We start from the raw sequence: 22928 nt of genomic DNA, 5'->3' as shown, positions 1-22928 counted from the left end.
AGCCATGATATTTAGTTTTGATCTACTGCTGTTTTAACTCTCACCGTTTCAGTTATTGGATTGTCCTCCTCCACTTCAATTATCACTATGTTCAGGTATCAAAGTCTGGATCTCACACGGGAGGTATCAAAGACTCTATTTTGCTATGTATAATTCAATTTCAATTCCTGGGTTTACTGAAGATTAGGGTAAAATGGCCCACCATACATGGCTTTGCATGGAATTATGTTAATGCTTTGCAATAAATCTGTACGTTGGATGTATGGAGCACATCAGTCTTAAGAATGTTTCTCAAACAGGTATGGTTTCTGAAACAGAAATGTTAGTCTTCAGATCTTTTAGAAAATGAGGAATAACACACAACAGAAAATTAAAGAGTTAGAGAATATATCATTTTCTAATCACATGTTTGGCTTGTAGATTTTAGGCTTTAAAGTTAGTCTTAAAGCCTATTATGCGTGATACAGTAGCGACCTTGTTGTCATTACGGCCAAACAGGCATCTTCGTGAACAAGGACATGAGATTTCATTTTATAGTTTAATTAATATGTCTTCTGTTGAAGATGAGTAGATATTTTATAATTGTGTTATTTTTATAGTTGCTAAATTAATAGAGATGATTATTTCATACATATGCGAAGTCTTTGTACAAAATGGGTGAGCTTGTGAACATTGATAATAGTGAAATTAGAAAAGCATCTTTCTAATTATTCATATTTCATTCTCATTTGTATCACTTGTTGCTAAAATTACAATTGAAGAGGAAAAGGTTAGTATCTTCTATTTAAACTTCACATAGAACACACCTAGAATGTATCCTTTGCTCATGAGGGTTTTGTTGTGTAGAGCTAACTAGGCAAAAGTCATTATATTTTAGAGATAGACAGTATTCCAATATAATGATGATGGCCAAATTGGTGTATTTAAATAATGAGTCAAAGACACTTGGTTTGTTGGATATCCTTCTATTTTTCAAGCCATAACTTAATTCATCTTCTTTATGTGAAAAGAAAAAAATATTTTCTTCAAAGAGTTCTAGCTAAGCTTGTTGTACTTGAGAAAATGGAAATTTTTCTAAATTATTCCAAGTAACCTTAGGCACTAAGGCTTTTTTTAACTTTTAGATCTCAATATAGAGTCAAAAACTATTTTGCTTCTAATCTAGTATCTAAGGGCTTCTAGTCATTCCAAGAATCGTCCCAAAAGATATCTTTCTCAACATTATGAATAAACTAAGATACATGGGAAGTGATTATGTCTCTATAGAGTGTTCTAGAACTCCACATTTTTTAACCAAATAAAGGATTGCCAATAGAAAATATTGTGTTCATGTTGTGCGTCGATATAGTATGATTGCATTAATTTGTACCACTTAGAACATGGTTTTGTGTACATATACCGTGCAAGTTTCTCCCCTAGGGCAGAATTTTGAGTTGATATATTTCGCACTCCAGCTCCACCATAAGGCTTTAACTTTGTTGATTTTTTCCCAAGCTAGTGGTGCCACTTTTCTTTTTTCTCATTGTCCCCTTTCCATAGAAACATTTTGATTCTTTTTCAAATTTTGAGATCGTAATACTTAGGAATTTGAAGGAAAACATCATATAAATAGATATTTTACATAATAATGATTCAATCTCCAACAAATTTTAACCATCTTCCCTTCTACGATAAAGAATTATTTTAACACGGTATCTCAATAAAATTTCTCAATTCCACCAAAGAGGAATATACAAATATTTACATGGAAGAATCTAAATATTGTAACCTGGTAGAGTAGAGAATTTTCCATTGAGTGGACGGGGAGGATTAAAGAAAGTCTTAACTTGATGGGTTTATTGTCTAACTTGAGGTTGATTAATATACTATGATAGCTTTCCTTATGGGTTTGGCCTCATCAAAGACACAAAGATCTTGAATAAGAGTGTCATTTACAAATAAATTATTTGTTATCGGTTTAATCCCTTGGAATTGAAATACCCTTTGTATTCCTAAATAATTTTTATATGAGTATCATTTTTCTCAAGGCTTCTATTATTAGGATGAATAAAAAAGGAGAGATGTCAAATCTCCTTATCCCAATGCTTGTGTGGATTTAAAGAAACCTATTAGGTTACTATTGAGGAGTATTGAAAATCTTCCACCCAAGATGTATGAGTAGATCCATTTACACTATAAATTGAAAATCAAAATTTATGTAGTACTTGAATTTGAAACTCCCATTTTACATCATCATAAGCTAATGTAATACTCTACCATCCTCTAATTTATGTAATATTGTACCATCCTCAAATTATATACGTGGTATGTGATGCCATTGTCTTCTTATCTTAGCGGGCGTTCAAATATTTTTTATCTCCCTCTTTGACCATAGTTCCTTTTAATTTCCTTGAATATATTTATTCTTAGGAATTGATCTCTTGCAACCCTTTTCCAAGAATATTTTCTAGTTGGAAGTACTCTTGGTCGATACCATTTTTATAATGAATCCATTTAGATCACGGAGTTGCTACTTGATTCTTGATTTCTCCTAAAAATGTTTTTGGAATGGATTTTGTTTCAATCTATTAGTTTATTTTTAATGAATATTATTTTATAACATAATTGCAACATACTTGAATTTTGTATTTGAGGAATGCACCACCAAGTTTGACACAGTGGAAGAAATTTTTTGTCTCTAAACTACATGGCTTTAAATTTAAAATGGTATTTATTTGAGGCACTATCTTCAAAGATACTGAGAGTAATTGGATATAATTATAACCTAGAAAATAGAATTACAAAGCCTAAAATTCTTAAATTCCTTGATTTCCACATTAGACTCAATACAACCTATCAATACCTCTCTATAATATAGCGGAAGTCTAGAATCTTATATTAATTCAAGTAAATTTTCCATTGTTGGTGGGGCATTCAATTAAGCAATTATTGTCTAGAATTTCCTTAAAGTTGAGCTAAGATATTAGTGGAGGGACAATTATCCCAAATTCTTTTTCTTGTTTAACAATAGCATTGAAATATCCCTTATCATTACCGTTCCTCTTTGAAAGTGTACAACACTAAACCTATTGAATCCCACAAATATTTCTTTTGTCTAATGATAATAGGTCCATAAATATCTATCAAAAATAAACCCTCATAACCCATATTTATCCAAATGCAATAGTAGGTCAACACTACATGAGCAATACAAATACTACCATTCTTGATGAGGGTTGGGTCTATCCACAATAGAATCCTTTTGCACTATCTCAAGAAATGTGGTTGGAAACCCTTAAAAGTGATAATGGAATCCCGATAAATAAATGCCTACACTTATAAACACATATAACTCAATGGTACAATTAAAACTATCTATTCTAGTAATGGAAATGGGCTTAGAGCTCCTAACACTAAAACACACACAAAAACTCACCACGAATGCCACTAGTGCCATTGGCCATTTCCTCAATTGATCGCGATTGTAATTGGCTAGACTAGCAAGAACTGGATTAACTATTGAATGGGTGGGGTTTCTTGATCATGGATTACGGGCTGATGAAATAAAAATGGAGTGTGGAGAGTTGAGGATGGAAGTATAGTGAGAGTAGAAGTGGAGGAGTGAGGGCTGGCTGCAAATGTGGGTATCTCACTAGATCAATTCTGTAGGAACATCAATCATCTTTTGGCAAGGTTCCTAGGATTGGGACTTCAAAACAACAATCTCCTTCATTCATTTTGGCCCTATCATGACAAGATGGGATGCTCCAGCAAAAAGGGGCTGACAGATTCATGGAGCGAGTTGCACTATGGCTCTGGGATGGGAAAGGGGGAATCTGAAGCAAATATAACCATTCAACGTATACAGATAGATAGATGGAGAGTATTAGATAGTTGTGCCATAGATTGATTTGGGATTTATGCGTAGGACAGGCTCCTTATAATATTAGGGCCAACCTTTCTTCATAAATATTGAGGCCCCCTCCCCCAATCCATCCATACACCCTTCAATGTCATTACATCTCTAAGGATTAGTACCATATGACGCTACTCTAACCTAAGAGTCTATGATAGAACTTGATATCAAGAACCATCATTATGTGATTAAAAATTGTTTATATAATAGTAACAAGTATTATAACTAATAATATTGACAACCTTACAAAACCCATATCATTGTTGCGCTTACCATATCCATAGTCAAGATACCAATTGTATTGACAACCTTACCAAACTCATATCATCGTTGCACATATCATACTAGAAGTCTAACACGAACTCATCCCATCATTCAGTTACTAAGGTTGACATAAGTATCTCTAGCAAGATTCTTAATCAGGTATGAAATGATTGTTCATGAAATTGGCATTCCAAAATTACCTTCATTAACATTTTTCCTTGCACTCCACTGTGCCTTTACGACAAAAAGATGCCACCACAAAACTCCATCCATTGTTGCTGCAATGACGACCCTCTTTTCCTATAGTGGTAGGATAACATCATGAACACATGCCCTTTAAGTAAGAGCTAGTTTTACAACACAAGGTTTCAAGCTATGCCTAATTTATATTGCCACTTCGGCCCCATTTAACAAATGTCTACAGGTGTTATTTCTATTTTAAACATCTTGCTATCCCGGTTGCAAATCATTAAACATTTTGTACTCAATCATAACCTTCAGCTTTCCAAATCCATTCACAAATAGGAAAAGTAGAAAATTCATGGTAAAGGAATTCTGTTATTGTCTATCCTTCATGAAAAGTTAAAAAAAGATTGATAAACATTCTATTTACTATTCTAAAGTACAATAAAAGTCATGGCCAAGAAGCACAAAAATGAACTCCTTTAGATGTTTTTATATCTTTGTATGTATTTACAGTAATAATCTATCCATATTTGTGTCATATAGTCAATTGTGTATATTATATTACATATTTATATAGACACAAAAGCATATCTATAATATCAAGATGGGTACCTGACTATTTGGATCCCCTTGCGTTCCTTTTTCCGCATTCTTGTAACTTGTGCTCAAAATCCCCTCCCTAGGTCATGGAGCATCTGTCTATCCTTCAAACTATGATGGGTTTCTGATTCTACCTTCTCAAAACCAAGCCCCTAAAACTGTTAGTTTGTTAGTTTGGTAGCTTGGACAATTGTTTGTCCATTTTCTAAATAATTAATAAATAATTGTTTGCTAACAAATGTAGTTAGAGTTCAAACAATTTTTATTAATTATTTGACTCTTTATAGAAACTTCTAGCAACCAATTTGGTTAGGGTTGTTTAGTTGTTTTTAATCTCAGGCATTGATATAGAATTAATCTCAGCCGTTGGTTTTCCAACGAGAGCAGTATATAAGGGGGTCAGTGGCATTTGGAAAACAATGAATTATGTGGAGAAACTTGCAGTGTTAGCAAAGGCACAGTGATAGTGTTGGGATAGTAGCGGGGTGGAATATCAACAGGAGGATTAGGAGATCATCGAAGCTCTGCCAGTAAGAGGCAAGCAGTATTTGTATCTCTTAATTTGCTAAAGTATAAATATAGTTCTCATCTACAGTATTGGTTATCCCTTCGGGGGTTTTCCAAGGACAATTGTCCGAAAATATTGTGTTCATTGTGTTGCGCATTTATATGAGTTTGTGAAATTGCAGTTGTGTTATTTTCCAATATTTGTTGCTCAAATAATCTATCAAAGATAGGAGGATAATAATCAATAATTGTAATAGATTTTTCACATGGTATTAGAGCTAGGTAGAAAAAGTTTATCCTAGGTAAAGGAAAGAAAATCGAGGGTTTATAAAACCTACTTTGACCTCTTTAGAATTATTATTTCTTTTATCCCTTGAGATGGCCTCAATAGGTTTAAGAGATCAGGATAGATTGGATGGAGCCTCTAATTTTGGTGTCTGGAAAGCCAGAATTTCTTTATTCCTAGAAGAGAATGGTATCAAGGAATATGTTACCATTGTTGTGACTATACCTATAGATGCAACACAGCTTGCAGCATACACGAAGGATGATTCTAAGGCGAGGAGGCTAATCCTTGATGGTGTCAAGGACCATATAGTTTCACATATTGCAGAGTTAGATACTGCAAAGAATATGTGGGATGCCATTGTAAATCTGTACTAGAATGCTACCACTAATATGAAACTAATTCTCAAAGAAAAGCTGAGGAATACCCCAATGAATGAGGGAGAAGATGTGACAAGTTACCTCACCAAACTCAGACTTGTCAAGGATGAGTTAGCAGTTGTTGGAGATAAACCAAGTGATGATGAGCTGGTACGGATAGCCCTAAATGGGTTTTCTAAGCAGTGGGATGTCTTTGTTCAAGTTGTTAATGGACGAGACACCTTACCAAGTTGGCATCGACTTTGGAGTGACTTCACTCAGGAGGAGCTTAGACTAAGCCTTGTCAATGGAGCCAATAATAAGAGTCAGAAAAGTGAGGCAGAACAGGAGAACATTACCCTAGCGGGTAAAGGAAAAGAAAAGAAAGGGTCCAATAAAGGATCAAATCCACAAGGTGAGAAGAAGAAGAAAGACTTGTTGAAGATCAAGTTCTACAGTTGTCACAAGTTTGGCCACTATGTCAGCGATTCCCCATAAAGGAAGAAGAATGACAAGAAAGGCAAGAAGCAAGTTGCAGCTTCAGCAAGTGCAGATGAGCTCTCGAATAGAATGGAAGATGAGTTTGCACTCATAGCATGTATGGTTAGCTCAACCTCACAGAGTGTTTGGTACATAGATAGTGGGGTGTCATTTCATATGATAGGAGTTAGAGAACACTTCTCCAGTTATAAGGAGGAGAGCACCAAAATCCAGATCTCTATGGGAAACATGTCCAAACGCAACTCAGTTGGGAAAGGGACTGTTCAGTTTCAGAGGGAGAATGGTAAGATGATTCCTCTTCATGATGTGTTGCATGTTCCAGGCTTAGGGATGAATTTGATTTTTGTATCTGTCCTTCAGGACAATGGGTGTAATGCACTCTTTAGAGGGGCACATGTATTGATTAAGCATAAGGATTGGAAATCACCCATAGCTATTGGAGTTAGGAGCTGTCATCTTTATAGGCTGAAGTTTAATATTTCTAAGGCACTCATGAGTAGTAACAATCTTAAAGATCAAGGAGAGCTATGACATAGGAGAATGGGTCATATACATCATGGAGCACTTAATTTTCTTTGTGAGACAATGACAGGTGCTCCAGAGGTGAGCACAGAGCATGATGATGTATGTAAGGGATGTGTGTTGGGGAAGTTTGTGAAAGAAACTTTTCCAATGAGTGACACTAGATCCAAGGGTGTTCTTGATCTAGTACATTTAGATGTATGTGGACCAATGTCAATGAAGTCTCTTAGAGGATATGAGTACTATGTTACTTTTATTGATGATTTCTCCAGGAAGACTTGGATATACTTCTTGAAGACCAAGGATGAAGTTTTCAGTCGCTTCCAAGAGTTCAAAGCTCTTGTGGAGAATTCGACAGGAAAGAAGATAAAGGTTCTTCGGTCAGAAAATGGAGACGAGTATAAAGGCAATGAGTTCCAGGAGTTCTGTACCAGAGAAGGAATCAAGAGAGAGTGGATTGTTCCTTACAATCTGCAACAGAATGGAGTTGCTAAGAGGAAGAATCATTCTATATTAGAGGCAGCAAGGGCTATGCTACATGATCAAGACTTGCCTCATTACTTATGGGCAGAAGAATGTAGTACGACAGTATACATATAGAATAGGGTTCCACATAAGGTGATACGGAAGATGACACCAAAGGAAGCGTTCACTGGGAAGAAGCCAGATGTTAGTCACTTTAGGATCTTTGGCAGTTTGGCATATTGTCACATTCCAAATGATACACGTACCAAGTTAGATCAGACTGCAGAAAGAGGGTACTTTGTGGGGTACAGTGAAACCTCAAAGGCATATTGGATATTCATTCCAGGGACAAGGCAGATTATTGTTCGACGTGATGTCAAGTTAATGGAGGACAAGGCATTTAGAAGGTCCAGATATTTTCCAGTAGATGATCAGAGTGAGCAGCCAACACAAGCTCCAAGGATCACTCAATCAAATCAAGGTCAACAAAGCTCTAGTACAGTTACTAGTACAAGCATAGGCTTAGGAGGTGAGATTTCTTAGAGTATAGAGAAACAAGTGCAAAAAGAGATGCATCAAGAAGACATGGAGGTTGATATTTCATCTTCTACAGTTGGCAACAACAACTATGAGGTTCAACAGACACAAAGAAATACTCAAGAGTTAGTGGGTACTCCTAGGAGGAGTAGTAGACAACATAAACAACCAGCCAAGTTTGATGACTATGTTGCATTAGTTAGTCAGTTGGTAGATAGTGAACCTTCTAGCTATCAGGAGGCTGCACAACATCAATTGTGGCAAGATGCTATGGTTGAGGAGTATACTTCAATTATGCAAAATGATGTTTGGGAGGTAGTGCCTAGACCAACATATAGGGTTGTGGTTGGATCGTGTTGGATCTACAAGATCAAGCATGGTGAAGATGGTAGCATCAAAAAATACAAGGCAAGGTTTGTGGCAAAGGGGTTCTCTCAGAAGGAGGGAATAGACTATGAGGAGACATTTGCTCTAGTGGCCAAGTATAGTTCTATATGAGTTGTAATCTCAGTTTCAGCACAGATGGGATGGCAGATCCATCAAATGGATGTTAAGATAGCATTCCTAAATGGCGAGTTGAAAGAGGAGGTATACATAGAACAACCAGAAGGCTTTGTAGCACACAGAAAAAAGACCCACGTGTGTAGATTAAAGAGAGCCTTGTATGGACTCAAGCAAGCTCCTAGAGCGTGGTATGAGCGCATTGATAATTACTTGTTTGAAATGGGCTTTGTGAAGAGTGAGGCAGAGGCTAACCTCTACTACTTGATGGTTGGGGGTGAGATTCTCATTCTTGTCCTATATGTGGATGACTTGTTTCTAACAGGTTCACTGGGGCTCATAGAAGCGTGCAAGAGGGACCTTGCAACATAGTTCGAGATGAAGGATTTGGGACTTATGCACTACTTTCTAGGCATGGAGGTATGACAGACATATGGAGAGATTTTCCTTGGACAAGGGAAATATTGCATAGAAATCTTGAAAAGGTTCAAGATGGAGGATTGCAAAGCCATGTCTACACCTATGATCACGAATTGGATGAAGGTAGACACATCCAGGGAGAAGACTGTAGATCCCACCTTATACAGGTAGTTGATTGGTTCTCTCATGTATTTGGTCAACACAAGGCCAGATATAGCATTTGCAATAAACTCTTTTAGTTAGTTCATGGTTGAGCCAAAGGGAGTACATTGGATAGCGGCAAAGCATGTGTTGCGTTATTTGTGAGGTACAATCGAGTATGGGATTAGGTATGCTCGAGGTGAAGGAATCAGGTTGATGGGATATACTGACACAGATTAGGTAGGCAATACAACAGACAAGAGGAGCACTTTAGGGTGTTGTTTCAGTCTGGGATTAGGAGTTATCTCTTGGTTCAGTAGGAAGCAGAATTTTGTGGCTCTGAGTTCTATAGAGTCAGAATACATAGTAGCTAGCATGGCGACATGTGAAGCTATATGGCTTCAGAAGTTTCTAGTAGCCTTATTTGGTCAGAAGGTGGAGACTACAGTGATACACTGCGACAATCAGAGTTGCATTAAGTTGACTGAGAATCTGATGTTTCATGATAGGTCAAAACATATAGACATCAGGTATCACTTCATCAGAGATTGTGTACAACGTGGAGTTGTTCAGCTATAGTTTATACCTACAGATCAACAGGTAGCAGACATTTTGAGAAAGGCATTGGGGAAGGCGAAATTCATCTTCTTCAAAGAGAAGTCGAGTGTCATGCAAAACAACTTCCTCGCTAAGAGGGAGTGTTAGATTGTTAGTTTGGTAGCTTGGACAGTTGTTTGTCCATTTTCTAAATAATTAGTAAATAATTGTCTGCTAACAAATGTAGTTAGAGTTCAAACAATTTTTACTAATTATTTGACTCTTTATAGAAACTTCTAGCAACCAATTTGGTTAGGGTTGTTTAGTTATTTTTAATCTTAGTCATTGATTGAGAATTAATGTCGATCGTTGGTTTTCCAATGAGAGTAGTATATAAGGGGGTCAGGGGGCATTTGGAAAACAATGAATTGTGTGGAGAAACTTGCAGTGTTAGCAAGTAGTCTTGCAGTGTTAGCAAGGCGCAGTGATAGCGTTGGGATAGTAGCGGGGTGGAATATCAATAGGAGGATTAGGAGATCATCGAAGCTCTGCCAGTAAGAGGCAAGCAGTATTTGTATCTCTTAATTTTCTGAAGTTTTAATATAGTTCTCATCCACAGTATTGGTTTTCCCTTCGGGGTTTTTCCAGGGACAATTGTACAAAAATATTGTGTTCATTGTTTTGCGCATTTATATGAGTTTGTGAAATTGCAGTTGTGTTATTTTCCAATATTTGTTTCTCAAAAAATATATCAAAGATAGGAAGATAATAATCAGTGATTGTAATAGATTTTTCACAAAAACTGCCCGAAATCATGTTTAGGGAAGTCTCTGCTCACATTTTCACCTTGTGTAACATACTTGTCTTTGACTTGCGAATGAGGAGGGACATTGTTCCTTCACGTGAATATTGGAAGCAACTGGAATGGGTGCCATCTCTCACTAAATGCATTGTCTCTGTCCTCTGACTCGCACCAATATTTACAAATATATATGGAGATTGACATCTTTTGAATTATTTGATTAAACTTGCATTCTTATAATTGCTTCCCTTATAATTCCTTTTTTTTAATTATTATTTCTTAGGTCTTAGGGGAAGTGTACACTAGTTAACAAATGACAAATAAATTTCGTAGAGGTTGCATACCCAACTCTAAAAAATATGGGGATAGGTGGCGATATTCAAAGCAAGAGAATAGCGTAACTACCTTAAAATAGAGTCGAGGTGTCAAGTGAGATGACATTTCATACGACTCACCAAATAGAAAAGGTCAATTGGCATGTGTTATAAGTCGCCTAACTATGATTGAGTAAGTGTTAACTCATGGAGTTATAAACTAACACCCCCCCTAAAGCATAGCTTAGGTGAGTTTATGAAACATGAGTCTTGGCTATGAATTTGGCAAGAAGATGTGTACAAATAGGTGAGAGTGCCTCCACCAAAGGAGGGATAGACTCTGTCAACTATGAGTGGTGCCTAAAACAACCCAAGGAAATAGGGTGATGTGTCGAAGCCTATTTAATATGACTCACAAACTTTTAACTAACTAAACACTTCATGAGTGTAGGTGTCAAGTCACCTAACTAGACTTAAAACCCTATGTGGATGTCTAGGTGGAATATGAAGTACACTAGCACTCCCCCTTAAGGATAACTTAGGTGAGTACAATGAAAAAATGGGTCTCGGCTACTAGATTGGTGAGGTACCCATGTACAATGAAAATGAAAATGAGTCTCAGCCATGCAACCCGATAAGGTACTCATGTACAAAGGAAATACTCATAAATGAAGTAAGATAGAAAACCCAGTGGGAAAAACTATCCTTCAAAAGATAGAAACAAAAAGAGAGAGAGAACTAGAGATCCCCTCTAGAAGATGATGATGCCAATGTCAATTCTGATGCACATATGTAGAACTCCTGATACATGTGAAAGTTGTAAAATTTACCTTTCAAAAAAGAGATAAGAAGATTTTCCTATTCTTGTGATCCTCCTGATAGGGAGTCTCTCTCAAAGAAGTGCAATTTGGCTTATACACTAGGAATAGGCCTCATTGTGGGCTTCCTTGTTTGTCTTATGCCCCTCTCTTGTTGTTTGAATCAATCCCAACACCCAACTTCTTTGGAGAACTCTCTACCACTTAAGTTGCTCCAGTTACTCAAGCAAGGTTAGAACTCACATGAGTAAGTCCAACCACCAACATGTCTAATTCTCTATCCTTCACTTGCAGGGGATTAGGAGGGGTCTGAGATGGTTTTTCAATTCCCTTCATGTGATTTCTGAGTTCCCTTCCATTTCCTTTCTGCCTTCAAGATTCCTATATTTTAGGCCTTGTAGCCCTATGAGCCCCTTTTAGCCCTCCTTCCGCGTTTTTTGCTCATTTGCTATAAAAAATTCCAAAGGATCCTCTAAAATCTTTGGTGATTCAGATACCCATTTGGACACTCTGCAAGATTTAGGAGATGAGGTGGTATGATATGTCCGTACAAGTACGGACCCTAAAATGGCACTTTTCAAGGGTTTAAGGATTATGACCTTTCAACAAAGGGTTTTATGGGACTCCACACCCTGTCAAACCTACACACTCATACTAAGGCTCTCGATAGTAACCCTCCTTCATGCCAATCACTTGGCTCTTTCAAATCTGATCACCCCTGCAAGAAATAGGAAAATTAATAGTCATGTTCCCTCGTTGGGCTATGGCAGAGCTCGCCTAAGGCATGATGGTAAAGTGATCCAAAGAAACTTCCAGGATAGAAAATCGGATATTCACACTTTACATATAATCCATTACTTTAATCCCAAGGGCCATAGAGAAAAATCAATGGGAATTCAAGTTGGAGCCATTTCTAGGGCCTTAACCCCTTTACCCTGGCCGAGAGCAATGAAATAAGAAAGAATTGCAATACACCAGTTAGATCTACACAATGAAATGACACAAGTACTTTCTAAGAACCAAAACAACACAGACTAAGTACCCATGAAGGTACAATACGAAAATCAATGCATCTAGTATGGACTGCAATAAGCAAATTGACACTTCTTGTAAAAATTAGGAAATTGCTTGAAATTGCTTGTTGAGGAATTCAATTTTTGTATCTTCCAACTCTTATAAAATGTATTGAGAGGACTTATATATGCCTACTCAATCAAAACCAATCACCAATCAAACCTCTAACTACTGATTTGAGCATTTTGTAAAAATTGCTCACATTGCTGCAAAATGTTGTCAAGCAAGCATGACAACTTTTTCTCCACAATGCATTTTTGCAACTTTTGCATATCTCAACACTCTTGACCCCCTAGGATGGTTTCCTAACAACAAATAAAAATTTCCAAAATCCTTATGAGGCCTTACAAGGAGTTTTACACAATTTTGCTATATGATGCCATTTTATGCTTACAAAGGCACATACACCAAAACTGAGTAAACAAGCTAAGATTAATGACCAACAAACTACAAAACAAAATCAAGCACATTCTTGGACTCTTCAATAGTCCTTTATTCAATCATTGACCCAATGAAGATCATTCACTCCAAAATTTGAAAGTTCATCAAGAAACCTCAGGTGCTCCTGCACCATACTCCCCCGATGAGAAAGAAGTCAAGTGACTCCTTTAGGCAAAAAAGAGAGGTCAATTCCAACCTTTGTAAATTATTCTTAAGGTACCCAAGTGGCCTCAAATTCTGGAAGATGTTTCCATTTAACCAAATGCTCCATGTAGGCGGTGTGCCTCGTCTTCTTGAGAATCCTTGAATCCAACACCTTCTCATCTTGTAGCATGGTTGGAGGTGGAAAAGGTAGATCTGAAAGGGACTGAGAGACATCTTAAACTCTAGTGTATTCCTCTATAATTGTGCCTTTATACTGCACCAAGTCTGCAACATTAAAAATAGGAGAAAAAGTTGTGTCCCCGAGTAGATCAATTTTGTAAGCATTTTGCCCATACTTAGCCAAGACCTTACAAGGTCCAATCCTTATCATTTGAAGCTTTCTAGGGACACATTTTTGAAGCCTTGATTTTTTCAAGTGGACCAGGTCCAAGTCACCAACAACAAATTGCACATTCTTCCTCTTTTCATCCACTTTGTCGTTGATTCTTTGAGAGTTTTCTTGTAAAGTCTACCTAACTTGCTCATGAATCTCCTTCATGGACTGAGCCATGTCAACAACATGTCCACTCCTATGCTCCATCCTTCCAAGGTCTCTAAGCTCCAACACACCTCTTGGATGAATCCCATAAACTACTTCAAAAGGACTCTTATCGATTGATCTATTCACACTGTCATCCTGAGACTCTTACATGGAATGAAATGGGCCATTTTACTAAATCTATCTACCACAACATAGATGCTATCAAGTATAGTTTTGGTCTTGGGTAAACAAACAAAAATTTCCATACTTACACACTCCCATGACCGGTTTGGGATAGGTAATGGCTGATAGAGTCCAATATTGGAAGAGGTTCCCTTTGCCTTTTGACAAACAACACATTGTTCAACATACTTTCTGATATCCCTTTGCATCTTTGGCCAGTAATAGAATCTTTGAACAAGTTCCAAGGTTTTATTCAACCCAAAATGACCATTTAAGCAACCATTGTGCTTCTCTTGCATCAATTTCTCTCTCATGGACCCTCTTAGCACACAAAGTTGTCCTCCTCTAAACACAAGACCATTTTGCAAAGTAAAATCTGCATATTCATTATGAAAATGATTCCTAAACTCTTTGCAAACCTTGTAGATGTCAGCAAAATCTTCATCATCTTGATATAGCCCTTTGAAACTATCAACCCTAATTCTCTTGAGCTACACTTCTTGAATTGTTAGTAACCTTCTACTTAATGCATTAGCAACCTTATTACATTGACCTTTCTTATGCTTAATGGTAAAAGTATAGGATTGCAAGAACTCTACCCATTTGATATGCCTATGATTCATGTTTTCTTGGGAGTTGAGGAAACTAAGAGCTTGATTATCAATATAAACCACAAATTCTTTAGGCAATAAGTAATGCCTCCATTTTCAAAGTTCTTGAACAAGTGCATGTAATTCCAAATCATAGGAAGAATACCTTTTCTTGGCTTCATTGAGCTTTTCACTGAAAAATGCAACCGATCTATTGTCTTGGCTTAAGAATGCTCCAACTGCTATGTTGCTTGCATCACATTCAATGGTGAAGAGTTTGTCAAATTTTGAGAGAACAAGGATAGGTTGAGTATCCACCTTTGTCTTCAATAGTTCAAATCCCTTTTGTGCCTCTTTTGTCCATTGAGACTTAGTCTTTACACCTCCTTTGATTGTATCAAGCATAGGTGCACATATCTCACCCAACCCTTTGATGAACTTCCTATAAAACTGAGCCAAACCATGAAAACTCCTCACTTCACTTGTTGTTTAGGTGTAGGCCAACTGATTATTGCTTCCACCTTTGAGTTATCCATCTTCAAATCACCACTTGAGATTACAAACCCAAGATATACCAACTCCTGTTTCATGAACTAACATTTCTCCAAATTGATAGTTAGTTACTCATCACATAATTTCTTCAATACAATCTTTATATGCCTAAGATGTTCTTCTTTAAATTTACTAAAAATCAAGATGTCATCTAGATAAACAATAACAACTTTACCAATGTAATCTTTGAGCACTTGATTAATAACTCTCATGAATGTGCTAGGGGCATTAGTGAGTCCAAATGGCATAACAAGCCATTCATAAAGACCTTCTGTGGTTTTGAATGTTGTCTTCCACTCATCTCCCTCCTTGATTCTGATTTGGTGGTAGCCACTCTTGAGGTCAATCTTGGTGAAATACTTAGCACCCCCTAGACAATCCATCAAATCTTCAATTCTTGGAATTGGATATCTATACTTGATTGTAATCTGGTTGATGGCTCTTGAGTCAGTACAAAATCTCTGAGTACCTCCCTTCTTTGGTGCAAAAATGGTGGGAACCACACATGGCTAATTCTCTTTCTTATTAGACCATTATCCAAAATTTCTTGGATTCACCTAGCCACTTCTTTGTTCTGTTTCGGTGTCATTTTGTAGGCTTCTTTATTAGGCAATGAGACTCTGGGTATAAATTCAATTTGATGGCTTATGGCTCATTGAGGTGGCAAGGTTGCAGGTGTTCCATCACTTATAATCTCCTTAAACTGAATGAGTATTTGTTGCACTTCATCGGGAATACAAACCTTCTTGTCCTTATTTTCCTCTTTTGGTTTCACAACAAGTGCAAACCCCACTCCTTCTCCTTCTTTGAGACTGTTCATGAACTCCATCTCACCAACTAATAGCACATTTGAACCTTTATATCTCCTCCCTTCTTCATCTCTTATGGACTGAATTTTTTAAGTAACTCCATCTTTTTGAATGGTGTAGGGATTCTTTTCTCCATGGTGTATTGCTTTTCTATCAAATTGCCAAGGCCTACCTAGGAGTAGGTGATATGCATCCATTGGCAAGATATCACTCAAAATCTTGTCTCTATAGCCTCCTATTTTGAACTCCACCCAAGTTTGCTCATTCACCAAAACATGTTGCCCCTTATTGAGCCAAGTAACCCTATAAGGGTCAGTATGTGGGGTTCTTTTTATTTTGAGTTTGCTTATTGCTTCTTTTGACACTATGTATTAGTGGATCCTGAATCCACCACCACTCTGCGCACCTTACCCATGATCTTGCACTTTATCCTAAACAAGGATCTTCTTTGACTAGGTTCCTCCTTTACCAATTCTTTGATCAAAACTCTTCTTATCATGAGGTTCTCTCAAACCTCAGAATCTAAGCTCACCTCTCGTGTCTTCATATTTCCTGCAACTTCTTGGATATAACTCACTCTCCTTTCACCTCCTTGGGATGAAGAATATTTATCTTTGCATCTATAGGCCAGGTGTCCAAGTTTATGACAATTGTAGCACTTCATTATGGAGAAATAAGACCCTCTTCCTAATCCACAAGACCTTCCTCTACTAGAGTTGCTAGATCCCCTTCCTCTATAGGTGATCTTGCTACCGAAATCCCCACTTTTCTCTACCAACTTGGATTCCCATTGGGATCTTTGGTCTAAACCTCTTCCACCATAGCTACCTCTATGACCTCTGCCATCTCTTCCCCTACCTCTACCTCTATTACTTTGTTCTTGTTTCTTTTTACTCTTCTCTTCCACCTTGAGTGCCAATTGATAGCACTTGTGGACACTACTAGGACACAACAAGCTTAACTCTTCTTGAATATTCCACCGCAAATCATTCAAGTACCTGGTAACCTTGATGCTTTCATCTTCTACCACCTTGGGTTTCAAACACAACTTCTGAAATTCTTCAGTGTAGCTTCTCACATCTAGTTCTCTTTGTCTCAAATTTTGTCTACTCTTGTGTAGTTGGATCTCATAGTCTTTAGGGATATAGGCTTCTCTCACCTTGGCTAGCATTCCTTTCCAAGTGGCAATTGGGTTCTTACCCTCCTTTTGTCTCTCCTCTTGGATGAACTTCCACCAAGTTAAGGCTGCTCCTCTCAATCTAGATTTGGATAACTTCACCTTTTGGGATTCACTAACTCCATCACTCTAAAAGTGTTTCTCTAACCCTTCAATCCACTCCATAACCACTTCTGGTTCCATTTTTCCACTAAAAAGTGGCACTCCTTCTAGGGACTTACCCCCTAAGGCTTTGATGACTCTAAGGAAAGGCTCTTTTGGCAAAACAAGATCTGGTTCAGGTGTACCATCCTCCTCTACCACTTCTTTACCCTTTTCTTCATTGACTTTGATAGTCACCTTCTCGGTTTTTTCTTCTACTTCACCTAGTTTGTTCTCCAATCGTTCCAAATTTTCCCTAAGGAGCCTATTCTCTTCCTCTTGGTCTTCTACCCTTTTGGCTAACTCTACATTAGTCACCATTCTGAAACTATTTTTACCCACTGACTCAGTCTTTGACATTAACTTGTTCCTTCCCAACTCTTAACTTGCTCTGATACCACTTTGATAGGGAGTCTCTTTCAAAGAAGTACATTTTGGCTTATACACAAGGAATAGATCTCATTGTGGGCTTCCTTGTTTGTCTTATGCCCTTCTCTCCTTGTTTGAATGAATCCCAACACCCAACTTCTTTGGAGAACTCTCTACCACTTAAGTTGCTCCAGTTACTCAAGCAAGGTTAGAACTCACATGAGTAAGTCCAACCACCAACATGTCTAATTATTTATCCTTCACTTGCAGGGTATTAGGAGGGGTCTGAGATGGTTTTTCAATTCCCTTCATGTGGTTTTTGAGTTTGTTCCCTTCCATTTCCTTATCGCCTTCAAGGTTCCTATATTTTAGGCCTTGTAGCCCTATGAGCCCCTTTTAGCCCTCCTTCCACAGCTTTTGCTCATTTTCTCTAAATGCTTCCCAAGGACCCTCTAAAAGCTTTGGTGATTCAGATACCCATTTTGACAGTCTACAAGATTAAGGATATGAGGTGGTCTAATATGTCCATATAGGTACGGCCCCCAAAATGACACTTTTTAAGTGTTTAAGGATTTTGTGCTTTCAACAAAGGGTTTTATGGGACTCCACCTTGCACAATAACCCTCCTTCATGCCAACCACTTGGCTCTGTCAAATCTGATCACCCTTGCTAGAAATAGGAAAATTAATAGTCATGTTCCCTAGTCGGGATATGGCAAAGCTCGCTTAGGGCATGATGGTAAAGTGATCCAAAGCAACTTCCAGGACAAAAAATTGGATATTCAAACTATCCATAGACTCCATTACTTGAATCCCAAGGGCCATACAAAAAACTCAATTGGAATTCAAGTTGGATCCATTTCTAGGGCCTTAACCTCTTTACCCAGGCCAAGAGCAATGAAATAAGAAATAATTTCAATACACCAACTAGATATGCACAATGAAATGACACAAGTTCTTTCTAAGCACCACAACAACACATACTAAGCACCCATGAAGGTATAGTACAAAAATCAATGCATCTAGTACGGACTGCAATAAGCAAATTGACACTTCTTGTGAAAATCAGGAAATTGCTCGAAGTTGCTTGTTGAGGAATTAAATTTTTGGATCTTCCAACTCTTCTAAAAAATTTTGAGAGGCCTTACATATTCCTACTCAATCAAAACCAACCACCAATCGGACCTCTAACTTCCAATTTGAGTATTTTGTAAAAAATTGCTCACATTGTTGCAAAATATTGTCAAGCAAACATGACAACTTTTGCTCCACAATGCATTTTTGCAACTTTTTCATATCTTCACAATCTTGACCCCCTAGGATGGTTTCCTAACAACAAATAAACACTTCCAAAAGCCTTATGTGGCCTTACAAGGAGTTTTGCATAATTTCGCTATATGATGCCATTTTAGGCTTACAAAGGCACATAGGCCAAAAATGAGTAAACAAGCTAAGATTAATGACCAACAAACTACAAAAAAAACTCAAGAATATTCTTGGAATCTTAAATAGTCCTTTATTCAATCATTAACCCAATGAGGATCATTCACTCCAAAATTTGAAAGTTCGTCAAGAAACCTCAAGTGCTCCTGCACCACCTCCTAATTCTTCATATTTAACTTGCATTTAGCACCATGCATTGCATTTTCTCCAAAGGCATAATTGACAGATAGAGTAGATATGGTGCATTACATTTGCTCCAGAGGCATAATTGGCAAATAGAGAAGATAAACCACACATAGTTTTGATGTACAATTTCTGGAGTAGATTTCTGGGCAATGGATTGAAGTAAGTAGTGTTTTGAAAGATAAAGACCAGGATATAGGTCTAAGAAATTTATAAAATAATTGAAGAAATGATGTGCATTTGAGCACATTCGAATGAGGCAAGAACCGATGCAATTCAAGTTGGCAATAAAGTAGACATCATGGACATTCATTTCCCAATTTAAGAGTACCTTCACCAAGGACACTAAGATAGGTATGACACATAGGTTTTTTGAAAGTATTGCAATGTTTGATACTTACAAATAATTGAAGGAATGGTGACATATGATCACCCACTATAGAATTTAGAACCCATCTGTTGATCTCTAACTTTGTCATTGCCATTATCTTTTAACCTTATTTTTGGTGATGAAATGATGCAATTTATACTTCTGGATTCTCATTTTTTATTTTTAAAGTGCTACTTTAGTGCAATAAGAGTGGTTTTGAATAGTCTATCCTAATTCCCCCCTTAAAGTGACACTTTATAATTGAGTGCACTTGACATCTGAATACATCTTTGAATGGATTTTGTTCCGATTTTGGCACTTTATAGGAGTACTTTGTAACCAAACACAGAAATTTGAACTTTACAATGAGAGTGTGATATTGTGCTTGCTGGATTTGTGGCAAAAAAAATGCACGTTTGCAAAAAGTAGAACTCAATTTCGAGTTGCCTAGGAAAAGTTACGAGCAAAACAATTTTTGCCTAGTTACAAAAATAAACCTCCTCCAAAAGCAAATAATCAATTTTAAAGAAATTTGCCAAAAAACCTACAGTGCATTAAGCCCCCTTTGGTTGGAAAGATCCAAGGGCTAAAAAAAACATATGACCAAGGGCTAAAGCTCAAAAGTTTGCCTACCTATGATTGAGTAATCGTTAACTCATGGAATTATACACTAACAACTTGTTCTCCATGGTGGAAATGTCTAGTCAGCCCCTCAGAGCTTTCTTCTTGTTAATTCAAACTAGCCTAAATCAGTCATCAAGTGTTTGTAGTATTTTTTGTTTGAATTTTTACTGTTTTGGTTGAAATTTGTGAAATTGTGTATTTGATTAAATCATTCATATTCATGTGTTTGTCATGTTATTACATCCAACCTTTGAGATGATACCTAAAGTGAATTGCATCATCAATCTTCTTATCAACCATTGCATCATTCATTTACTGTAGTATTTACATTATTCAATTTAAGGTCAATCCCTAAATTGGGGTTTAACCTAAGGAAAACCCTTATCCACAACCCTCTTTCTTTCTTTTTGTGTGCATGGAGTTGATTCAAGAGTTGTAATTAAGGTTTCTGACAAAGTTGACGATGATAAATAGGTTCAGATTTCAAAGGAGTGAAAAGCAGAGGACTAGGGTGACCTAAAATCCCAATCCTGAGAATTTTGCGTGAGCTTCCAATAGTGGATCTTGTGTATCTCCCTAATCTGGAAAATATCCCACTTGCCTATCTTAGAGTTACAAGACTAGTTTGACCTATCATCCCGATCTTGACAATTTAGCCCAATTTTTTAGGAATAAGTTATGATAGTATTCTTCTTCTCAGATCCTTGTCTGTGGCTTTATCTAATATTTGTAGTAACCCGCTTCACTTCAGTTGTCTATTGTCTTACCCTAACTTCACAATTTACATCCAAATTTCAATTGAAAAGGGGGAGATAGCAAATTGGTAAATTCAATTAGTGTTTCAACCCTTTTCCTAAATGAATTGTGGCTAAATCTATTGAATTTAACCCCCTCTTTTAATTTAATATTCCTCAAGTAAGATTAATGGTTTTATTATCTTAATTGGTAAAACCCTAATTTGACAACCATTACAACTATAAAATGGGTATTATAAGGTGTGCCAAACATATCATGGTGTGTGACAAGTCTATGAATCAAACCTCATGTTGTGTGCACAAAGTGTAACACATATCTAGTGGAGTGTATGCATCCACATTAAAGCAATAACTTACACCTTACCAAGAGAAACTACTTTAATGTAGCATACATACATCTAAGGACAGACACACCACAACAATAAAATACTCCAAAATAGAGGCAAATCAAAGGAGAAACTCACAAGACATGAAAAAAGAGTACATAAGGGATCCACTACCTAGGGTCAATGTGCGCATATAAAATAATCATGTATATCATGTATGATTTTTATGAATTAACCTTTGTAGCATCGCAAATTATCACCAGTACAATTTACACCTCATGTTTGTGCCCTTACTTTAACAGGTCCTAGCCTTGTCCCCTTTCTAGGTGTGTCTGTGCCTATTCTCCAAATTTGAAGCCATGAACAACCTTTTGTGGGTCCTACCATGGGATACTCACCCTCTTTTAAAATTGTTTTGGTCCTCATTGTGGTGGGACTAGCATGTGGAACGCCCTGGTCTAGGCCATGGCGCCCCAAAACGCCATTGTCCTGGTCAATCTAGCCCTAATTCGAAATAGGGTGGAGGCTCTATCTCGTTGGTAAGATTTTATCCTTGTGGCTTCTCATGACCATTGGAGGTCAACCTAATCAGCAATCTACTTAGAGAAACCTATATAAAGGCATTCTATTAATTCATTTTGACATCCATCATCTATTTATAACATTTATGTATTCGAAAAGCATTCATTATAAAGCATTTTTAGAGATCATCAAGGTTACATATTCATCCTTCAACCATTGTGGAGAAAAGTCATTTCAATTTGAATGGAAGCATGTCTGTGTGATTAAGATTTTATGTTTGCCATGCCATTTCATACAACATTTATGATTGCATTCAAAGAGAAAAACATCATCACAAAAAATTGCAGATCTAAGGTATATCTATTCAGCATTTATTTCAATATTTGCATTATTCCATTCAAGGTTAATTTTAAAAAAACCCTTTCTTTTTGTGTGCAAGAAATAGGTACATAGTTGCGCTTGGGGGGATCGACAAAGTTCATAGAGACGAACAGGTTTAGCTTTTGATGATGAAAAATTTGGAGGACCATGGGGAATTGATACTACCTAGTCCCAAAAACTTAGGTCAAATTTCTGAGAATATTTCTAGAAAACATATTATTTTCCCCAAATCCAAGTTAGTGCCTCCATGTGACATCTGTATCTCACCGTTTATGTCATTTTACACCAGAAATTCCTTGTTTACCGTAATTTCAACATTTCACAAATACACTCTTAAATATGGAAAGAGGGGCAAACAAGCTAGGTGAACCTAATCAAAATTATAATCATTCTCCCATGGATTAATCCTAGATCTATTAAGTCCATCCCTCTTTCAATGTGGTGGGTTCTCACAAAAAATTAGTTGTTTTGTTACCTTAATTGATGAAACCTTAATTTTCTCCATTACATGTTGGTGAACCCAACTTCTTTCATGCTAATTTCTTATTTGCATTCTCAAATCTGATTTCTATGCGTTTTGGATTTAAAATTTTCAATCATACCTTATATTTTAATTAAAAACATAAATTTAAAGGTTAAATTCATAAAA

The sequence above is a fragment of the Cryptomeria japonica genome, chromosome 11 (genome assembly GCF_030272615.1).
Source record: "Cryptomeria japonica chromosome 11, Sugi_1.0, whole genome shotgun sequence".
In the NCBI taxonomy this organism is placed as follows: domain Eukaryota; kingdom Viridiplantae; phylum Streptophyta; class Pinopsida; order Cupressales; family Cupressaceae; genus Cryptomeria; species Cryptomeria japonica.
Note: the sequence above shows the minus strand (reverse complement) of the source record.